Raw genomic sequence first — 24,345 nt, 5'->3', positions numbered from 1 at the left:
GACTATAGCCCACCAGGCTCCTCTGCCCATGGAATTCTCTAGGCAAGAATACTGGAGTGAGTTACCATGCTCTCCACCAGGAGATCTTCCCAACCCTGGGATCAAACCTGTATCCTTACAACTCCTGCATTGGCAGGCTGGTTCTTTACCACTAGTGCCACCTGGAAAGTCCCATTCACATAGTGATAAAGTGATACTATTACCTTTATAACTCAAAATGAAAGTAGTTTTCACTCAGTACCTACAGAGCAATTGGCCTTAGCCAGAATAAAGGATTAATAGGTAAATGTTCAATAGATTACTGAGCATCTATAGGATCTTTACCTACATTATTCAATTTTATCTAATTATCAGAATAGTTCTATAATATTGGTGTCATTAACCCTATTTTAGAGATGAATACAAGGATCAAGAAGTCCGAGTAGTTTACCTAAAATCACAGAGACAGTATGTGGTAGTACTGGGATTAGAATCCATGTCTGTCAGGAGCCACATGAACTGCTTCATACCCTTCCCATAAACTGCTCTCCTGCCTAAGATTGCAATGCATAGTGACTAGAGTTCTTAATTGGAAGTTGGGATACTTAAGATTTACTCCAGTTTATATTCCTCATTGTTCTTCAGTCTTTTCCAAAGACTCTGACTCTCATGTCTCCTTTTATTCATTGTGTTTCTTCTATTGTGCTAATTCACTGTCTGATCTTGACCACAATCCCATCTCAACTAACGGCCTCTCGTCAACACTTTCTTATCATCTGACCCCAGGCCCATCCTGGGTTTGCTTCTGTTACGCTTGTCTGGTTCTGACAGCTCACACTTCACTATGTGGTCCAAAGGAGATAGTGAGTGACAAGGGAGTCATTCAGAGAAGATTGAGATGACTACAGGCTGTAGCAATCAAGGAACATTTGATGGAAAGAGATTATTAAGTGGGAAAGAGGGAGAAGACCACTGAATTTAGAAAGGGAATAAAACACATGAAAATTAGAGTATGGACAATAAGTGCTGTGCTTAGTTGGTCATTCATGTCCAACTCTTTGTGACCCCATGGACCTGTAGTCTGCCAGGCTCCTCTGTCCATGGGGATTCTCCAGGCCAGAATATTGGAGTGGGTTGCCATGCCCTCCTCCAGGGGATCTTCCCAACCCAGGAATCGAACCCAGGTCTCCCACATTGCAGGCAGATTATTTACTGTCTGAGCCATCAGGGAAGAATAAGTAGAACATACTTAATGTAGAAGAAGAGAATTAAGCTTGATAATAGAGATTACTTTGGTATGTGGGTTAGGATTAACTGTGAATTATCTTAATGTTTTAAGATTTAAATTTCCCTGCCAATATTGTACAGTATGTTTAGAAATAGAAAAGAATGAAGGCAGAAAAACCAATGATTGTTACTGAGAAATAGGTAGGATCCAAAAAAACTCCACAGATGTAAGCCATGATAAATAGGAGGATGACTGAGACCAAAGGAAGAACCGGGGATTTCAAGAGGCAGATATTATTTACAAAGAATATGAATTTTTGTTTACCCATGGTGACTCTGAGATAATTTGGTGATGTTCCAGTGAAAATGCATAAACCATGCAATTTAGATTGGGACTTGAACCTACAGTCTTTTCACCAAGGTCACGCCCAGTCTCAGGAGTTAATGAATCATGTTCTTAACATTTTATCACAGAAAGAATTCAGTGAGAGATAAAGTCATAGGCAAGAAGTGGATTTATTCAGAGAGAAACACACTCCACAGAAGAGTATAGGCCATCTCAGAAGGCAAAAGTGGCCCAAGGGTATGGGGTTGTCAGTTTTTATAGGGGTGGATAATTCCATAGGCTGAGTGGGAGAAGTATTCCATTAACTTGTAGGGAGAGGTGAGGATTTCCAAGAATTGGGCTTCTGCCCACTTTTTGCCTTTTCATACTGGGCATGGAGTTCTCCAGGCAAGAATATTAGAGTATGTTGCCATTTCTTCTTCCAGTGGACCACATTTTGTCAGAACTCTTCACTATGACCTGTCTATCTTGGGTGGCCCTGCACGGCAGGGCTCATAGTTTAATTAAGTTATGCAAGCCCCTTTGCCTCTACAAGGCTGTGATCCATCAAGAGGATTACTGCTGAAGATAAAGCTCCAATACTTTGGCCACCTGATGCAAAGAGCCAACTCATGGGAAAAGACCTTGATGCTAGGAAATATTGAAGGCAAAAGGAGAAGAGGGTGACAGAGGATGAGATGGGTAGATAGCATCACTGACTCAATGGACACAAATTTTAGCAAACTCCAGGAGATAGTAGAGGACAGAGGAGCCTGGCATGCTGTAGTTCATGGGGTTACAAAGTGTCAGACATGACTCAGTGACTGAACAACAACAACAATGTTTTGATCTTTATGGTCAGTCTTGGAACTGTCATGGCACCTGTGGGTGTGTCATTTAGCTAGCTGATGTATTACAGTGAGTGTATACTGAGGCTCAAGCTCTAGAGGAAGTCAGCTATTCCACCATCTTGGACTTATTTGGTTCTAATCAGTTTATGTCATGTCCTCAGGATGTGTCATTCTTTTAAAGGCTGTGTCCTGGCCCCTTCTCTTCTATTTCAATACCATCAAGTTAGAACTGCAGGAACAGAATTTGTGAAGTTGGTCTAAGTAAGATTATCCACAAAAGAGTAAGACTTTACTCTGTGACAACAGATGTACTAACCAAAGAAATAGCACAGGCAATTTCAGAATTGATTAACACAATCTTGAATGCATTTATACCCACAACAATTTATTAATGACTCATAGTATTCCAGGACTAGAGTAGATAAAACCAGTTTAGGGGGTTTTAGAATAGAGAAGCATATTTGGTTAAAAGAAATGTTTAACCCTTTTTAAGTTTTTGTGCTTAGTCCTTCAATTGTGTCCAACTCTATGCGACCCCATGGATGTAGCCCGTCAGGCTCCTTTGTCCATGGGAATTCTCCAGGCATGAATACAGGAGTGCGTTGCCATGCCCTCCTCCAGCGGATCTTCCCAGCCCAGGGATTGAACCCAGGTCTCCTGCATTGCAAGTGGATTCTTTACCATCTGATTCACCAGGGAAGCCCTTTTAAGTTTTTAACTGTGGTAAAATACACATAATGTAAAATGTACCATCTTAACCATTTTAAGTGTACAGTTAAGTAATATTAAATTGTTGTGCAACATCACCAACATTCATCTCTAGAATTCTTCATTTTGCAAAATTGAAACTTTGTACCCATTAAACAATGACTTCCATTTCCCCTCTCACTCCTTCAACCTCTAAGAATCATCATTCTATTTTCTGTTTCTCTGAATTGTGACTATTCAAGGAACCTCAACGGCACCCCACTCCAGTACTCTTGCCTGGGAAATCCCATGGATGGAGGAGCCTGGTAGGCTGCAGTCCATGGGGTCGCTAAGAGTCGGACACAACTGAGCGACTTCACTTTCACTTTTCACTTTCATGCATTGGAGAAGGAAACAGCAACCCACTCCAGTGTTCTTGCCTGGAGAATCCCAGGGACAGGGGAGCCTGGTGGGCTGCCGTCTATGGGGTCACATAGAGTCAAACACAACTGAAGCGACTTAGCAGCAGCAAGGAACCTCATGCAAATGAAATCACATAATATTTGTCTTTTTGTGACTGGTATATTTCATTTAACATAATACCCTTGATTATGCTTGATTCGAACCTGGTGCAAAGAGCCAACTCATTGGAAAATACCCTGATGCTGGGAAAGACTGAAGGCAGGAGAAGGAGACGACAGAGAATGAGACAGTTGGACGGCATCATCGACTCAATGGACTTGAATTTGAGCAAACTCCTAGATATGGTGAAGGACAGTCCATGGGGTCGCAAAGAGTCAGACATGATTTAGCAACTACACAACAACAATGTCCTTGAAGTTCACATGGGTTATAGCATATTTCAGAATTTCCTTCCTTTTTGAGGCTGAACAATACTCCTTTGTAGGTATAGACAACATTTCACTTACCCATTCATCTGCTGATGGACACTTGATTGCTTCCATCTTTTGCCTACTATGAATAGTGCTGCTATGAATATGCTTGTACAAATACCTCTTCAAGACCCTGCTTTTGATTCATTTGGGTATATACTCAGAAGTGGAATTACTGGATCAATGGCAATTCTATTTTTAAGGAACTTCCATACTGTTTTCCAAAGCAGCTGCACCATTTTACATTCCCATCAACAGTGAACAAGGGTTCTGATCTCTTCGCATTCTTGCCAACACTTGTTATTTCCTGTTTTTGTTTTTATTTTTATAGTGGCCATTCTAACGTATGTAAGGAGGTATCTTGTGCGGTTCTGATTTGTATTTCCCTGATGCTTGGTGATGTTGAGCATCTTTACTTGTGTTTATTGGCACGCATATCTTCTATGGAGAAATGCATATTCAAAACCTTTGCTCAGTTTTCAATTGAGTTGTTAGTTTTGTTGTTGTTGAGCTTCAAGAGTTCTTTATATATTCTGGATATTAACCAATTATGAGATACATTATTTTAAAATATTTTCTCCCATTCTGCAGGCTACCTTTTTCATTCCCTTGATTTTGTTCTTTGATACACAAAAGTATTTAATTCTAATGTAGTCCAGTTTATTTTTCCTTTTGTTGCTTATCCTTTAGGGTCATATCCAAGAAATCATTTCCAAGTTGAATGTTGTGAAGTTGCACCTTGTTAATTTTCTTAAAAAGTTTATGAAGCATAACTTGTATATTATAAAATCTGCCCATCATAAGTGTACAGGCCAATTCAGTTCAGTTTGCCACTCAGTTATGTCTAACCCTTTGTGACCACATGGACTGCAGCATGCCAGGCTTCCCTGTCCATCACCAACTCCAGCAGCTTGCTCAAACACACGTCCATCAAGTTGGTGATGCCATCCAATCATCTCATTCTCTGTCACCCCCTTCTCCTCCTGCCTTCTGTCTTTCCCAACATAAGAGTCTTTTTCAATGAGTCAGTTCTTCACGTGAGGAGGCCAAAGTATTGGAGTTTCAGCTGCAGCATCAGTCCTTCCAATGAATATTCAGGACTGATTTCCTTTAGGATTGAATGGTTGGATCTCCTTGCAGTCCAAGGGACTCTCAAGAGTCTTCTCCAACACCACAGTTCAAAAGCATCAATTCTTTGGTGCTCAGCTTTCTTTATAGTCCAACTCTTACATCTTTGTTGGCAAAGTAATGTCTCTGCTTTTATAAAATGCTCTCTAGGTTGGTCATAGCTTTTCTTCCCAGGAGCAAGCATCTTTTAATTTCATGGCTACAGTCACCATCTGTGGTGATTTTGGAGCCCAAAATAATAGTCTCTCACTGTTTCCATTATTACCCCATCTATTTGCCATGAACTGATGGGACCGGATGCCATGATCTTAGTTCTCTGAATGTTGAGTTTTAAGCCAGCATTTTCACTCTCCTCTTTCACTTTCAGCAAGAGGCTCTTTAGTTCTTCACTTTCTGCCATAAGGGTGGTGTCATCTGCATATCTGAGGTTATTGGTATTTCTCCCGGGAATTTTGATTCCAGCTTGTGCTTCATCCAGTCTGGCATTTCACATGATGTACTTTGCATATAAGTTAAACAAGCAGGATGACAATATACAGCCTTGGTGTACTCCTTTCCCTCTTTGGAACCAGTCTGTTGTTCCATATCCAGTTCTAACTGTTGCTTCCTGACGTGCATATAGATTTCTCAGGACGGAGGTCAGGTGGTCTGGTATTCTCATCTCTTTAAGAATTTCCACAGTTTGTTGTGATCCACACAGTCAAAGGCTTTGGCATAGTCAATAAAGCAGAAATAGATGTTTTTCTAGAACTCTCTTGCTTTTTCAATGATCCAATGGATGTTGGCAATTTGATCTCTGGTTCCTCTGCCTTTTCTAAAACCAGCTTGAACATCTGAAAGTCCTCGGTTCACATACTATTAAAGCCTGGCTTTGAGAATTTTGAGCATCACTTTGCTAGAGTGTGAGATGAGTACAATTGTGTGATAGTTGGAACATTGTTTGGCATTGCCTTTCTTTGGAATTGGAATGAAAACTGACCTTTTCCAGTCCTGTGGCCACTGCTCAGTTTTCCAAATTTGCTAGCATATTGAGTGTAGCACTTTCACTGCATCATATTAGGATTTGAAATAGCTCACCTGGAATTCCATCACCTCCACTAGCCTTTGTTTGTAGTGATGCTTCCTAAGGCCCACTTTACTTCACATTCCTATATGCCTAGCTATAGGTGAGTGATCACACCATCATGGTTTTCTGGGTCGTGAAGATCTTTTTTTGTACAGTTCTGTGTATTCTTGCCACCTCTTCTTAATATCTTCTGCTTCTGTTAGATCCCTACAATTTCTGTCCTTTATTTAGCCCATCCTTGCTTGAAATATTCCCTTGGTATCTCTAATTTTCTTGAGGAGATCTCTAGTCTTTCCCATACTATTGTTTTCCTCTATTTCTTTGCATTGATCACTGAGAAATGCTTTCTTCTCTCTCCTTGCTATTCTTTGGAACTCTGCCTTCAAATGAGTATATCTTTCCTTTTCTCTTTGGCTTTAGCTTCTCTTCTTTTCTCAGCTATATGTAAGGCCTCCTCAGATAACCATTTTGCCTTTTTGCATTTCTTTTTCTTGGGGATTGTCTTTTTTTTTTTTTTTTTTAAACTTTACATAATTGTATTAGTTTTGCCAAATATCAAAATGAATCCGCCACAGGTATACATGTGTTCCCCATCCTGAACCCTCCTCCCTCCTCCCTCCCCATACCATCCCTCTGGGTCGTCCCAGTGCACCAGCCCCAAGCATCCAGTATCGTGCATCGAACCTGGACTGGCAACTCGTTTCTTACATGATATTTTACATGTTTCAATGTCATTCTCCCAAATCTTCCCACCCTCTCCCTCTCCCACAGAGTCCATAAGACTGTTCTATACATCAGTGTCTCTTTTGCTGTCTCGTACACCGGGTTATTGTTACCATCTTTCTAAATTCCATATATATGCATTAGTATACTGTATTGGTGTTTTTCCTTCTGGCTTACTTCACTCTGTATAATAGGCTCCAGTTTCATCCACCTCATTAGAACTGATGCAAATGTATTCTTTTTAATGGCTGAGTAATACTCCATTGTGTATATGTACCACAGCTTTCTTATCCATTCATCTGCTGATGGACATCTAGGTTGCTTCCATGTCCTGGCTATTATAAACAGTGCTGCGATGAACATTGGGGTACACGTGTCTCTTTCAATTCTGGTTTCCTCAGTGTGTATGCCCAGCAGTGGGATTGCTGGGTCATAAGGCAGTTCTATTTCCAGTTTTTTAAGGAATCTCCACACTGTTCTCCATAGTGGCTGTACTAGTTTGCATTCCCACCAACAGTGTAAGAGGGTTCCCTTTTCTCCACACCCACTCCAGCATTTATTATTTGTAGACTTTTGGATCGCAGCCATTAGAAATCAAGAGGACACTAATAGATGGAGAAATATACCATGTTCATGGATTGGAAGAATCAATATAGTGAAAATGAGTATACTACCCAAAGCAATCTATAGATTCAATGCAATCCCTATCAAGCTACCAACAGTATTCTTCACAGAGCTAGAATAAATAATTTCACAATTTGTATGGAAATACAAAAAACCTCGAATAGCCAAAGCGATCTTGAGAAAGAAGAATGGAACTGGAGGAATCAACCTGCCTGACTTCAGGCTCTACTACAAAGCCACAGTCATCAAGACAGTATGGTACTGGCACAAAGACAGAAATATAGATCAATGGAACAAAATTGAAAGCCCAGAGATAAATCAACGCACATATGGACACCTTATCTTTGACAAAGGAGGCAAGAATATACAATGGATTAAAGACAATCTCTTTAACAAGTGGTGCTGGGAAATCTGGTCAACCACTTGTAAAAGAATGAAACTAGACCACTTTCTAACACCATACACAAAAATAAACTCAAAATGGATTAAAGATCTAAACGTAAGACCAGAAAGTATAAAACTCCTAGAGGACAACATAGGCAAAACACTCTCTGACATACATCACAGCAGGATCCTCTATGACCCACCTCCCAGAATATTGGAAATAAAAGCAAAAATAAACAAATGGGACCTAATTAACCTTAAAAGCTTCTGCACATCAAAGGAAACTATTAGCAAGGTGAAAAGACAGCCTTCATAATGGGAGAAAATAATAGCAAATGAAGCAACTGACAAACAACTAATCTCAAAAATATACAAGCAACTCCTACAGCTCAACTCCAGAAAAATAAATGACCCAATCAAAAAATGGGCCAAAGAACTAAATAGACATTTCTCCAAAGAAGACATACAGATGGCTAACAAACACATGAAAAGATGCTCAACATCACTGATTATCAGAGAAATGCAAATCAAAACCAATATGAGGTACCATTTCACACCAGTCAGAATGGCTGCGATCCAAAAGTCTACAAATAATAAATATTGGGGATTGTCTTGATCACTGCTTCCTACACAATGTCATGAACCCCCGTCCATAGTTCTTCAGGCACTCTGTCTATCAGATCTAATCCTTTGAATCTATTTGTCACTTCAATGATCTTCATTAAATTTATACAGGTAGGCAACTATCTTCCCAATTCAGTTTTAGAACATTTTTGTCACTCCCAAGAGGTCCATTATGCCAGATTATAGTAATTCCCAGATCCCATCTCCAGCCTTCTACAACCACTGATATATTTCATGTTCCAATAGATTTGCCTGCTGCTAACTAAATTTTAAGTTATTTTCAAGTAATATTTTTTAAAAACTAGCATTTTATAGAATTTGGTAGCAGGAGTAATATCTCACATAATCCCCCATCATGCTTTCACACATTTCTTTTCATTGATTCACCATTTTGCTATCAGGTTTTATTTTTATTTTAATCTTTGTTAAAAGCAAATTTGAAAATCAATCTTGCTAGTAAGTGACACACTTAAAATATGTTATTAGTGTGCTGCTGCTGCTGCTTCTGCTAAGTCACTTCAGTTGTGTCCAACTCTGTGCAACCCCATAGATGGCAGCCCACCAGCCTCCCCCGTCCCTGGGATTCTTCAGGCAAGAAAACGAGTGGGTTGCCATTTCTTCTCCAAGCATGAAAGTGAAAAGTGAAAGTGAAGTCACTCAATTATGTCTGACTCTTAGCGACTCCATGGACTACAGCCCACTGGGCTCCTCCGTCCATAGGATTTGCCAGGCAAGAGTACTGGAGTGGACATTATCAGAGAAATGCAAATCAAAACCACAATGAGATACCATTTCACGCCAGTCAGAATGGCTGCTATCCAAAAGTCTACAAGCAATAAATGCTGGAGAGAGTGTGGAGAAAAGGGAACTCTCTTACACTGTTGGTGGGATGCAAACTAGTACAGCCACTATGGAGAACAGTGTGGAGATTCCTTAAAAAACTGGAAATAGAACTGCCTTATGATCCAGCAATCCCACTGCTGGGCATACACACTGAGGAAACCAGAAGGGAAAGAGACACGTGTACCCCAATGTTCATCGCAGCACTGTTTATAATAGCCAGGACATGGAAGCAACCTAGATGTCCATCAGCAGATGAATGGATAAGAAAGCTGTGGTACATATACACAATGGAGTATTACTCAGCCATTAAAAAGAATACATTTGCATCAGTTCTAATGAGGTGGATGAAACTGGAGCCTAATATACAGAGTGAAGTAAGCCAGAAAGAAAAACACCAATACAGTATACTAACGTACATATATGGAATTTGGAAAGATGGTAACGATAACCCTGTATGTGAGACAGCAAAAGAGACACAGATGTATAGAACAGTCTTTTGGACTCTGTGGGAGAGGGCAAGGGTGGGATGATTTGGGAGAATGGCATTGAAACATGTACAATATCATATATGAAATGAATTGCCAGTCCACGTTCGATGCATGATACAGGATTCTTGGGGCTGGTGCACTGGGATGACCCAGGGGGATGGTACGGGGAAGGAGGTGGGAGGGGGGTTCAGGATGGGGAACAGGTGTATACCTGTGGTGGATTCATGTTGATGTATGGCAAAACCAATACAATATTGTAAAGTAATTAGCCTCCAATTAAAATAAATAAATTTATATTTTTTAAAAAAAGAGTACTGGAGTGGGGTGTCATTGCCTTCTCCGATTAGTGTGCTATTTAGTCCCTAAAGTGTATCTCCCATCACTGAGTCTAATTTCTTTCTAAAATAAGGCATGACATTTCCACTAAGGCCCCCAGGTGAGTTATATGCCTGACCTAATCAACAGCCACCTGTCATGATCCAAACAGGTTTCTGGGTTGTTAATATTCTCTTTCTCCCTCCCTAACTCAAGCCTGAGGCTTTTACTCTTCAGGGCCAATCACATTTACTCTGCATACAACCTGTACTGGGTGGTATTCAGAAGCCTCACTTGAAACATAAACATGCTGAAAGTGAATTTCTTGAGGCTTTGATATATGGAGGCCCACACCCATGCTATCTTTCATATTGAGTTCCTTCCAAAACAGGTTTTCTTCTATATCTTAAGGAAGAAAGAAAAGGAATTTTTTTCTTAAAAAAAAAAAAAAAAAAAGGTGTTTCAGTGAGCAAATAATTTCTCTGATAATCCATATCAAATTCATAAAATCTTGATTTAAAAAAAAAAAGCACATGTAACACTGTAGAGACAGATTTTTAAATTAATTTCCTGAGGTGATAAGGTCAAATTCCGAGTGACAGGTTTTCTAAAAAGGTCAACTTCAGATTAAGAGCTTTGTGTTGGGCTAGCCCTTGTGACATATAGATGTTTTAGTGATTTTCAATTGAGGATGATCTTTAATAGAGTGAAACCACTTCATTTTAGAATTAGGAAAACAGGATTAGAAGTTGAATCATATCATGTCAACACAAGATAACAGTTTGGGAGTGTATTATTACAGAGCAGGTTATGTTTGTGGCTTCACAAGTTAGCCTACATCCATATCACCTTTGTACCTCAACTCAAAGAAAACTAAATAGGGAATAAATGCCTTTGGCTAGAAGCCAGAGAGTATCCAGGAAAAGAAAATATTTAACCTAAACTCTGTTGAGTTTCATTCACCATTATTTAACAATTTTGAGATCAATGAATAGGAAAACCCACCAGGGATGTTCTCCCAAAGGAGGAACTAACCTTAATTATTAGGAAATTACCTGAATTATTCAGGTAATATTGTTGAGACCAGACTATTGGTGACAGTGGGCCAGTGGTCTGGTCTCAGCAGCATAATCTGAATAATTAATTCACAGGGGAGTTCTTGACACAGAGTATAACTGAGATACACAACCTCTCCTGGCCTAAGTCCTCCAGTACTATGGATATGCTTTTATGAGCAGTTATGCCTCTTAATATAATGGTAAGCAATTTCATTGAGTTACCAGGCATAAAGTGATATGGAGTGATCACAGCCAAGTACCATACCACAGGGCTACTTCTCTATCTTCCTTCCTTGCACACTGGTCCTGGGAAGTTACTGCCAAACCAATGCAGTGAGGATATCAGGGGACTGTTAAAGGTGGCTTGTTTTCAACAGAGTCCTGTGAGATTGGCTTCTCCAGTTCTCTCTCTGGCAGCAGGCTTGGCAATGTTTCCTTTCTGGACTGTCTACTGAAACACTTTTTTTGTAATAACTAAAAAATAAATTACAAAGGTCAAAACAATATGGCATAGATTTTTACATTTAGGTCATTACTAAAGAAGAAATCCTTACAATATGCAAGAGATGAATTTAAAAAAAGCATACATTCTTGTTCTGTGCATCTTTGATATAACAGAGTGACCTGCAGGTGATAATTTAACTTGTATTAGAATTTTTATTCTCTATTAAAAAGTCTCCTATTCATGGAGTGGAAAATTTATCAAGAAGGAAAAAAAGGCATTCAATCTCCATTCCCAAGAGGAGAAATGGAAAGATTCTTATGTTTCTGAAGTCCAAGTCCTTCTTAATGGTCTTTTAAACTTCACTATGGGAGGAAGAAGGTACCATTTATTTTAGGAATATGAAGAAGAAAAGATGTCCACACCCTAAAAAGACCCTAGAATTCAAGAAAGGTAGAGTGGTTGTCATCTGAGAAACAATGAGATGCTTAGACATTCTTTGGTTGGGTGAAAGATCTTGTGAGAGCATGGATGTGAAGGCTACTGAAAAGGTGAGCATTAGTTAGTAGCCTAGGGACCTAAGCAACAGGTTATAATAGATGACAGCAAATTATGTAAACTTTTGGGGCCATCTTTTTTTCAAAGTCCCATGTTGCTCAGCAGGAAACCAGATAAGTTGATGCACTGCTAATATCTAAACAGCTGGGCTAGGGGTACAGTGGAAAACTGATGGCTCCAACAAATCCTAGACAGGAAAGACACAGTACACAGAGACTCACCTGAGTCCCTGGTGACTGGAGAGTGGAATTCTGGCAGACTATGATGTGTTGTTTAAGCTCCTTGCGATGTTAGATGATCCAAGAAAAAGAGGAAGGAAATGTCTTTGTCTGTTCAGACTTCTGTAACAAAAATACCATAAACTGGGTGGCCGATAAACAGCATAAATTTATTTCTCACCATTCTGGAGGCTGGAAAGTCCAAGAGAAAGGCACCAGCATACTCAGTGTCTGGTGAGGACACACTTCCTGATTCATAGACAGCCATCTTTTCATTGTGTTTTCATATATTGGAAGGGGTAAAGGAGCTCTCTGTTTACAAAGCCACTAATTCCATTCATGAGAGCTCCACCCTCATGACCTAGTTCAGTTCAGTTCAGTCGCTCAGTCGTGTCCGACTCTTTGCAACCCCATGAATCCCAGCACACCAGGCCTGCCTGTCCATCACCAAACTCCCGGAGTTCACTCAAACTCATGTCCATCAAGTCGGTGATGCCATCCAGCCATCTCATTCTCTGTCGTCCCCTTCTCCTTCTTCCCCCAATCAGCATCAGGGTCTTTTTCAATGAGTCAACTCTTCACATGAGGCAGCCAAAGTATTGGAGTTTCAGCTTTAGCATCAGTCCTTCCAATGAACACCCAGGACTGATCTCCTTTAGGATGGACTGGTTGGACCTCCTTGCAGTCCAAGGGACTTGCAAGAGTCTTCTCCAACACCACAGTTCAAAAGCATCAATTCTTTGGCGCTCAGCTTTCTTCATGGTCCAACTCTCACATCCATACATGACAACTGGAAAAACCATAGCCTTGACTAGATGGACCTTTGTTGGCAAAGTAATATCTGTGCTTTTTAATATGCTATCTAGGTTGGTCATAACTTTCCTTCCAAGGAGTAAGTGTCTTTTAATTTCATGGTTACAATCACCATCTGCAGTGATTTTGGAGCCCCCCAAAAATAAAGTCTGACACTGTTTCCACTGTTTCCCCATCTATTTCCCATGAAGTGATGGGACCAGATGCCATGATCTTCGTTTTCTGAATGTTGAGCTTTAAGCCAACTTTTTCACTCTCCTCTTTCACTTTCATCAAGAGCCTTTTTAATTCCTCTTCGCTTTCTGCCATAAGGATGGTGTCATCTGCATATCTGAGGTTATTGATATTTCTCCCGGCAATCTTGATTCCAGCTTATGCTTCTTCCAGCCCAGCATTTCTCATGAAATGCTGAAATAGATTTAAGTGAGAAACAGATTTAAGGGACTAGATCTGATAGACAGAGTGCCTGATGAACTATGGATGGAGGTTTGTGACATTGTACAGGAGACAGGGATCAAGACCATCCCCATGGAAAAGAAATGCAAAAAAGCAAAATGACTGTCTGAGGAGGCCTTACAAATAGCTGTGAAAAGAAGAGAAGCCAAAAGCAAAGGAGAAAAGGAAAGATATAAGCATCAGAATGCAGAGTTCCAAAGAATAGCAAGGAGAGATAAGAAAGCCTTCCTCAGCGATCAATGCAGAGAAATAGAGGAAAACAACAGAATGGGAAAGACTACGGATCTCTTCAAGAAAATTAGAGATACCAAAGGAACACTTCATGCAAAGATGGGCTCGATAAAGGACAGAAATGGTATGGACCTAACAGAAGCAGAAGATTAATTAAGAAGGGATGGCAAGAATACACAGAAGAACTGTACAAAACAGATCTTCATGATGCAGATAATCATTATGGTGTGATCACTCACCTAGAGCCAGACATCCTGGAATGGGAAGTCAAGTGGGACTTAGAAAGTATCACTACAAACAAAGCTAGTGGAGGTGATGCAATTCCAGTTGAGCTATTTCAAATCCTGAAAGATGATGCTGTGAAAGTGCTGCACTCAATATGCCAGCAAATTTGGAAAACTCAGCAGTGGCCACAGGACTGGAAAAGGTCAGTTTTCATTCCAATCCCAAATAAAAGCAATGCCAAAGAATGCTCAAACTACCGCACAATTGCAGTCATCTCACACGCTAGTAAAGTAATGCTCAAAATTCTCCAAGCCAGGCTTCAGCACTATGTGAACCATGAACTTCCAGATGTTCAAGCTGGTTTTAGAAAAGGCAGAGGAACCAGAGATCAAATTGCCAACATCCTCTAGATCATTGAAAAAGCAAGAGACTTCCAGAAAAGCATCTATTTCTGCTTTATTGACTATGCCAAAGCCTTTGACTGTGTGGATCACAATAAACTGTGGAAAATTCTGAAAGAGATTGGGAATACCAGACCACCTGACCTGCCTCTTGAGAAACTTATATGCAGGTCAGGAAGCAACAGTTAGAACTGGACATGGAACAACAGACTGGTTCCAAATAGGAAAAGGAGTACATCAAGGCTGTATATTGTCATCCTCATGACTTAAGCACTGCCTAAAGGCCCCAACTCCTATTACTATCACATGGGAGATTAGGTTTCAACATATAAATTAGGTTGGGTACACAAACATTTCACTCTATAACAGGAAGGCAGAAGTATGATACTGCTGCTGCTGCTAAGTCACTTCAGTCGTGTCCGACTCTGTGTGACCCCATAGACGGCAGCCCACCAGGCTCCCCCGTTCCTGGGATTCTCCAGGCAAGAACACTGGAGTGGGTGGCCATTTCTTTCTCCAATGCATGAAAGTGAAAATTGAAAGTGAAGTCACACAGTTGTGTCCAACTCTTAGCAACCCCATGGATTATAGCCCACCAGGCTCCTCCATCCCTGGGATTTTCCAGACAAGAGTTCTGGAGTAGGGTGCCATTGCCTTCTCTGGAAATATGATACTGGATCTCCCTTAATTCTGGCAGGTGGGGCCTAGAGCCAGTTCCATGTTAATCTGAAAAGGTAATGCGGCATGCTGCCCATCACGGGTCATGAAGCATTTTATACCAATTTATATAAACCATAATGTTCAGACTTGGATGGAGTTTTACATATATGTTGCAATTCATATCATCAATTATGTCTTCAATCAGCATCCACTAAGGGGGAACAAAGATAAATGCAAAGACTCCCTGTGCTCTCAGGAGTTACTGGAGCTGCCCTACAGCAGGTACCTACTATGATAAAATGAGGCAAATTCTATAAGGCATTAACAGGGAGCTGTGGGAAGACAGCAGGGCAAGGTTCTAACTTGGCCAGGGGTGTTTGTATTTGATTTGAGTCTTGCTGCTTGGGAAGGTGTTTGCTCTTTCTTCCATTGCCAGTCCTTTAAGAGAAACACCACAAATGAACGCAAGTTCCCACCAGGAGCATGTCTGTGAAATTCTGTTTCACTTAATCAGACAACCATCTCTCTCTCACCTTTTCTAGTTTTCCAGCCTCCATTGACCCAATTTACTTCAAGTAGCCCTTTAAGGTAAGAGATTTAGCTGGAACTGGAATGTCTCTTTTGTGCCCACTTTTAGGCAAAATGTTCCCTTGATATCTCCAACTTTCCTGGAGAGATTTCAAGTCTTTCCCCTTCGGTTGTTTTCTTCTAGTTTTATACATTGTTCATTACAGAAAGTCCTCTTGTCTCTCCGTGCTGTTGTTTGGAAATCTGCATTTAGTTGGATATACCTTTCCCTTTCTCTCTTACTTTTTGCTTCTCTTCTTTCTTTAGTTATTTGTAAGGCCTCCTCAGATAACCACTCTGCCATCTTGTTTTTCTTTTCTTTGGGATGGTTTTGTTCACTGCCTCCTGTACAATTTTTCAGATCTCTATCCATAGTTCTTCAGGCACACTGTTTACAAGTTCTAATCCCTTGAATCTATTCATTACATCCACTGCATATTCATAAGGGATTTGATTTAAGTCATACCTGGCTGGCCTAGTGGCCATATAGTCAAGCCTATGGTCTTCCCAGTGGTCACATATGGTTGTGAGAGCTGGACCATAAAGAATGCAGTGTGCCGAAGAATTGATGCCTTCAAACTGTGGTGCTGGAGAAGACTCCTGAGAATCCCTTGGACAGCAAGGAGATCAAACCAGTCAATTTTAAGAGAAATCAACCCTGAATACTCATTGGAAGGACTGATGCTGAAGCTGAAACGCCAGTATTTTGGTCATCTGATGCAAATAGCTGACTTATTGGAAAAGCTCCTGATGCTGGGAAAGACTGAGGGCAGAAGGAGAAGAGGGTGTCAGAGGAGGAGATGGCTGGATGGCATCACCAATGCAATGGACATGAACTTGGGCAAACTTTGGGAGATGGTGAGGGACAGAGAGGCCCAGCGTGCTGCAGTCCACGGTGTTGCAAAGAGTCAAACATGACCGGGTGACTGAACAGCAACAATAGAATGCCCCACCTCCAGATCGCCTACCTGGATGGAATTTATCAGTCAGGTTCACCCTGCTCGGCCTCTTAATCAGAACTGGGGGATCAGACATTGTTATGTAGAGGAAGTGAACCAACCAGTAGGAAATATTAGTGGATCTACCACATTCTTGGAATCCATACATTCAAAATTTTCTTATTATGACCTCTGAATCAGTCATAATTCAGTTCAACTCATGGTCACTGAAAATTCTTAGTAAATACTTTGGTAGCATCTTAGTGTGAGCTGCTATTTTAAAAAGTATCATAGACTTAGTGGTTCAAACAACAAACATTTCTCTCTCATGGTTCTGGAGGCTAGAAGTCTGAGATCAAGGCCCTGTAGAGAGTCCACTTTCTGGTTGCAGACTGCTAACTTCTGGATGTGTCCTCACATGGTGGGAGCTCTCTGGGGTCTTTTTCATAAGAACATTAATCCCATTCTTGAGGACTTCACCCTCATAACCTAATCACCTCCCCAAAGCATCCCCCACCTCCTAATAGTGTCACCCTGAGGTGGGTGCAGGGGTTGGGGGCAGTGGCACTGGTGATGGTTAAGATTTCAACATACGAATTCTGGAAGGACAGAAACATTCAGGCCATAACAGGTAGTGAAAGATCCAAAATATGGGAGCTATAAGACCATAGTGGCTTAGATCACAAGTTCATAGTCAAGTTTAGGCTTAAATTTACTTTTTCCAACAAAGTCTCATGTTTCCCCCAACTTGCTACCTCCAAACCAAGGAGAATGGGTCATTACACCACAGTTTTGGAGCTATTTCTAATGAGAATGTAGCATTCTCCACAAATATGCAAGGGTAAAATATATATTAACCACTAAACTGATTTATGAAAGGGCATAGTACATGCCTGGCACCTTGTAAGAATGAATAAATGGCTGGTTTAAGGACATGATATATAAATTTAAAATGTGTGATTTGTGGTACTTGGCCTTTCCACCTGAAATTTGCTGGCTAGTATAATGAGTGCTACACGTGTGTTAGATTCGATTCAGATCTTCTGTATCCCTACACAAAAACTCTTTGCTAAAATAGCAATTAATAATTTTTCATTTCTCAAACTGTTCCAAATCTAATACATATCAGAAAATTTACTCTTCTTCTATTTTTTATTCTAAACTCCTCCAAGCTATTAATTTTCAATTTGGACCTGCCATGATTAGCCATTTGCTTAGAGAAGAAATAAACTTTTGTTATGAGGCCAGAGCTCAGTTCATATCAGAGGTAGTTATTGTGAAATCCTCCCTAAAATATTTAAACTGAGCATATATGGTGGAGAAGGAAATGGCAACCCACTCCAGTGCTCTTGCCTGGAAAATCCCATGGATGGAGGAGCCTGGTTGGCTGCTCCATGGGGTCCATGGGGTCACTAAAAGTCAGACATGATTGAACGACTTCACTCTCACTTTTCACTTTCCTGCATTGGAGAAGGAAATGGCAACCCACTCCAGTGTTCTTGCCTGGGAGAACCCACTCTTGTTCTCCCATGGACGGAGAAGCCTGGTAGGCTGCAGTCCATGGGGTCGCACGGAGTCGGACACGACTGAAGCGACTTAGCAGCAGCAGCAGAAGAGCATATATGGAATTGAAATTGCTTCCACTCAAAAATGAATCGTTATATGAAAGTAGACAACAAACATGAGAGATACGCCCCTGCTATTTTATGCCTCCCCCACAAATTGTTTCCATCCATGTCTCAAGTGAAAGTTTGTTTTCATGAATACAATGATAACTGGCAACACAGAGCTGGGAATAAGTCTTAGGCTGGGATGGAAGGGGATATTTTTACATCTGCAAAAAAACCCCACAAAAGATGTGCGATTTGCATTTCCGACTGACTTCCAGAACACAGGAAGAAGTTAATAAGAAACCAGACTTTCTGGCCGTCCAGTAGCAGACATCAAGTTCTGGGGCTTCCTATTTGGATAAATACAAAAGGCCGAACTTCTATAGTTAGGCTAAAATTGACAGAAGAAGAAGAGACTTACTGGAATCAAATACTAACTTGATTCATAGAATACTGTGTTCTAATAACGGAGAAGGCAATGGCACCCCACTCCAGTACTCTTGCCTGGAAAATCCCATGGATGGAGGAGCCTGGTGGGCTGCAGTCCATGGGGTCGCAAAGAGTCGGACACGACTGAGCGACTTCACTTTCACTTTTCACTTTCATGTATTGGAGAAGGAAATGGCAACCCACTCCAGTGTCCTTGCCTGGAGAATCCCAGGGACGGGGGAGCATGGTGGGCTGCCCTCTATGGGGTCGCACAGAATCGGACACAACTGAAGTGACTTAGCAGCAGCAGTGTCCTAATAAAGAAGAAATTAAAAAAGCTTTATTGCAAACATAGTGACTGACAGAGATTAATCTCCAAAACATACAAACAGCTCATGCAGCTTTATATTAATAAAACAAACAACCCAATCAAAAGTGAGAAGATCTAAATAGGCATTTCTCCAAAGAAGACATACAAAAGGCCAAAAAGCATATGAAAAGAGGCCATCATCATTAATTATTAGAGAAATGCAAATCAAAACTACAAAGAGTTACCAGCTCACACCAGTCAAAAGAGCCATCACCAAAGTCTACAAATAATAAATGCTGGAGAGGGTGTGTAGAAAGGGAACCCTCCTACATTGTTGGTGGGAATGTAAACTGGAACATCGCTACAGAAAACATTTATGGAAGTTCCTTTAAAAACTAAAAATAGAACTACTATATGATCTAGCAATCCCATTCCCAGGCATATATCCAGAGAAAGCCATATTCGAAAAGATACATGGACCCCAATGTTCGTTATAGCACTATTTACAATAGCCAAGACATGGAAGCAACCTAAATGTCCATTGACAGATGAACAGATAAAGAAGATGAGGTACATACACACACTGGAGCAATGGAGTATTACTCAACCATAGGAAAACAATGAAATAGAGCCATTAGCAGCAACATGGATGGACCTAGAGATTATCATACTAAATGAAGTAAGTCAGACAAAAACAAATATGATATGATATCACTTACATGTGGAATCTTTTCAACAAAGATACAAATGAATTTATTTACAAAACAGAAACAGACTCACAGGCTTTGAAAACAAATTTATGGTTGCAAAAGGGAAGATGTACTGGGAAGGGATAAATTTGGAGTCTGGGATTAACATACACACAGTACTATGTATAAAATAAACAACAAGGACCTGTGTATAGCAGAGGGAACTCTTCTCAGTATTCTGCAATAACCTATATGGGAAAATAATCTGAGAAAGAATGGAAATATGCATATGTATAACTGAATCACTTTGTTGTACACTTGAAAGGAACACAACATTGTAAATTAACCATACTCCAATATAAAATTAAAAAGTAAATTAAAAAAAAAAATAGAGGGTTTAAAGTCAGTGGTATAGTTTTACAGACCACAGTTATCCCCAGATGGAAAAAATTTTTAATGGACATAACCATTGAGATATGAAATTATAGATTTATTTTGGCCAGAAAAGACATAGAGAAGGTATCTCATTTAGAACAATTTGCGGTATGAAAGTGGGTTCTTTATATGTCAACAAATACCAAATGAATTTAAATTATTGAGGCAATATTTTTCCTAAGGAAAGTGATTTATTGTTTTGACATAAATGAACATGGTCAATATCATCAAAATCCTCTTAACCCCAGAAAAACTGTACCATCTCCAAACATGCCCAGCGTCTACAAAGTACACCCATTATTTATATAAGAATCAATAAGATTCAGTGAAATCTATAATCATGCAATAATTTCTCTGGTAACAAAAGTAAATAGTTTTCAGGGGTGTCAGTTAGCTTACTGACTATGGAAGGTGTTACAAAAAGAAAATTTAATCATTACTATCATTAGTATTTTAAATAGCTAGACTAATGGAAGACAACACTATTGCAGACAAATGCAAAATTTGCAAGCAAGTATGTAACAACACGGAATAAATATTTATACAGTGGTGCATACAGAGGAGTTACTGCAATTTGTTTCACTTTACCAAGCCTTCAGCAAGTTGAGAGGTGAGGTCAGGCAGAGATAAAACCCAAGATACACAGTAAGAAGGCTGAACTCATATAGCATTGTCTAAATTGGTGGCTTCTGAACTTTTTAATCCCATGCACCCATGAATAAAACACTTAAGTATATATCTTTGATGTGTATGTGTGTATATCAAAGGAATATGCTTAAATATACAAATATAGAAAAATTATATGCATATACTATTATACTAACATATTATACACGTAGTAAACAATACACAAAACAGAAATTCAAAAACTATGAGATAAAGGTAATATAAATAATATTTTATTTTATTAATTTATAAGAAAATATATTCACACTTTAAAAATCAACTTGACCTGCTTTCTGAGAAATCTGTATTTCTCAAAAGCAACAGTTAGAATAGGACATGGAACGACACACTGGTTCCAATCGGGAGAGGAGTACATCAAGGCTGCATATTGTCACCCTGCTTATTTAACTTATATGCAGAGTACATCATGCGAAATGCCAGGCTGGATGAAGCACAAGCTGGAATCAAGATTGCCAGGAGAAATATCAGTAACCTCAGATATGCAGATGACACCACACTTACGGCAGAAACTGAAGAGTAACTAAAGAGCCTCATGATGAAAGTGAAAGGGGAGAGTGAAAAAACTGGCTTAAAACTCAACATTCAAAAAATTAAGATCATCACATCCAGTCCCATCACTTCATGGCAAATAGATGGGGAAACAACGGAAACAGTGAGAGACTTTATTTTGGGGGGCTCCAAAATCACTGCAGATAGTGACTACAACCATGAAATTAAAAGACGCTTGCTCCTGGGAAGAAAAACTATGACCAACCTAGACAAAATATTAAAAAGTAGAGCCGTTACTTTGCCAACACAGGTCTATCTAGTCAAAGCTTTGGTTTTTCCAGTGGTCATGTATGGATGTGAGAGTTGGACTGCAAAGAAAGGTGAGCACCAAAGAATTGATGCTTTTAAACTATGGTGTTGGAGAAGACTCTTCAGAGTCCCTTGGACTGCAAGAAAATCCAACAAGTCTATCCTAAAGGATATCAGTTCTGAATATTCATTGAAAGGACTGATCCTGAAGCTGAAACTCCAATACTTTGGCCACATGACGTGAAGAACTGATTCATTGGAAAAGACCCTGATTCTGGGAAAGATTGAAGGTGGGAGGAGAAGGGGACAATAGAGGATATGATTGGATGGCATCACTGACTCAATGGACATGAGTTTGAGTAAGCTCCAGGAGCTGGTGAAGGACAAGGAAGCCTGGCATGCTGCAGTCCATGGGGTCGCAAAGAGTTGGATATGACTGAGCGACTGAATTGAACTGAACTTATTTTTTAAAATCTTGCCTTAATATTTATGATTCAGTTCAGTTCAGTTCAGTCACTTGGTCATGGTCTGACTCTTTGCGACCCCGTGAATTGCAGCACACTAGGCCTCCCTGTCCATCACCAACTCCCAGAGTTCACTCAAACTCATGTCCACCGAGTTGGTGATGCCATCCAGCCATCTCATCCTCTGTCATCCCCTTCTCCTCCTGCCCCAATCCCTCCCAGCATCAGAGTCTTTTCCAATGAGTCAACTCTTCTCATGAGGTGGCCAAAGTACTGGAGTTTCAGCTTCAGCATCATTCCTTCCAAAGAAATCCCAGGGCTGATCTCCTTCAGAATGGACTGGTTGGATCTCCTTGCAGTCCAAGGGACTCTCAAGAGTCTTCTCCAACACCACAGTTCAAAAGCATCAATTCCTCGGCACTCAGCTTTCTTTATAGTCCAACTCTCACATCCATACATGATCACTGGAAAAACCATAGCCTTGACTAGACAGACCTTTGTTGGCAAAGTAATGTCTCTCCTTTTGAATAAGCCAACTAGGTTAGTCATAACTTTCCTTCCAAGGAGTAAGTGTCTTTTAATTTCATGGCTGCAGTCACCATCTGCCCAAAAAAATAAAGTCTGACACTGTTTCCACTGTTTCCCCATCTATTTCCCATGAAGTGATGGGACCAGATGCCATGATCTTCGTTTTCTGAATGTTGAGCTTTAAGCCAACTTTTTCACTCTCCTCTTTCACTTTCATCAAGAGGCTTTTTAGTTCCTCTTCACTTTCTGCCATAAGGGTAGTGTCATCTGCATATCTGAGGTTATTGATATTTCTCCTGGCAATCTTGATTCCAGCTTGTGCTTCTTCCAGCCCAGCGCTTCTCATGATGTACTCTGCATATAAGTTAAATAAGCAGGGTGACAATATACAGCCTTGACGTACTCCTTTTCCTATTGGAACCAGTCTGTTATTCCATGTCCAGTTCTAACTGTTGCGTCCTGACCTGCATATAGGTTTCTCAAGAGGCAGGTCAGGTGGTCTGGTATTCTCATCTGTCTCAGAATTTTCCACAGTTTATTGTGATCCACACAGTCAAAGGCTTTGGCATAGTCAATAAAGCAGAAATACATGTTTTTCTGGAACTCTCTTGCCTTTTCCATGATCCAGCAAATGCTGGCAATTTGATCTCTGGTTCCTCTGCCTTTTCTAAAACCAGCTTGAACATCAGGAAGTTCACAGTTCACATATTGATGAAGCCTGGCTTGGAGAATTTTGAGCATTACCTTACTAGCATGTGAGATGAGTGAAATTGTGTGGGAGTTTGAGCATTCTTTAGCATTGCTTTTATTTGGGATTAGAATGAAAACTGACCTTTTCCAGTCCTGTGGCCACTGCTGAGTTTTCCAAATTTGCTGGCATATTGAGTGCAGCACTTTCACAGCATCATCTTTTAGGATTTGAAATAGCTCAACTGGAATTCCATCTCCTCCACTAGCTTTGTTTGTAGTGATGTTTTCTAAGGCCCACTTGACTTCACATTCCAGGATGTCTGGCTCTAGGTGAGTGATCACACCATCATGATTATCTGGGTTGTGAAGATCTTTTTTGTATAGTTCTTCTGTGTATTCTTGCCATCCCTTCTTAATATCATCTGCTTCTGTTAGGTCCATACCATTTCTGTCCTTTATTGAGCCCATCTTTGCATGAAGTGTTCCCTTGGTATCTCTAATTTTCTTGAAGAGATCTCTAGTCTTTCCCATTCTGTTGTTTTCCTCTATTTCTTTGCATTGATCACTGAGGAAGGCTTTCTTATCTCTCCTTGATATTCTTTGGAACTCTGCATTCAGATGCTTATATCTTTCCTTTACTCCTTTGCTTTTCGCTTCTCTTCTTTTCACAGCTATTTGTAAGGCCTCCTCAGACAGCCATTTTGCTTTTTTTGCGTTTCTTTTCCATGGGGATGGTCTTGATCCTTGTCTCCTGTACAGTGTCACGAACCTCCGTCCATAGTTCATCAGGCATTCCATCTATCAGATCTAGACCCTTAAATCTATTTCTCACTTCCACTGTATAATCATAAGGGATTCGATGTAGGTCATACCTGAATGGTCTAGTGGTTTTCCCTACTTTCTTCAATTTAAGTCTGAATTTGGCAATAAGGAGTTCATGATCTGAGCCACAGTCAGCTCCAAGTCTTGTTTTTGCTGACT

The 24,345-nt window shown here is 40.2% G+C and overlaps 1 long non-coding RNA gene across 8 annotated transcripts in view; it reads right to left on the bottom strand.

Annotated features, from left to right (window-relative positions):
• The window catches only part of LOC139184549 (uncharacterized), a 192,670-nt gene that overhangs the window by 115,215 nt on the left and 53,110 nt on the right, over positions 1-24,345 (bottom strand). For 7 of the 8 annotated variants that reach the window (XR_011568069.1, XR_011568062.1, XR_011568067.1 and 4 more), the window contains one exon: positions 12,437-12,556. The exons of the other annotated variant lie outside the window; for it this stretch is intronic. This is a non-coding gene — a long non-coding RNA (uncharacterized lncRNA). The remainder of the gene's footprint in view (positions 1-12,436; positions 12,557-24,345) is intronic. 8 annotated transcript variants of the gene reach the window in all.

The sequence above is a fragment of the Bos indicus genome, chromosome 8 (genome assembly GCF_029378745.1).
Source record: "Bos indicus isolate NIAB-ARS_2022 breed Sahiwal x Tharparkar chromosome 8, NIAB-ARS_B.indTharparkar_mat_pri_1.0, whole genome shotgun sequence".
In the NCBI taxonomy this organism is placed as follows: Eukaryota; Metazoa; Chordata; class Mammalia; order Artiodactyla; family Bovidae; genus Bos; species Bos indicus.
Note: the sequence above shows the minus strand (reverse complement) of the source record. Positions and strands in the feature narration are given on the sequence as shown.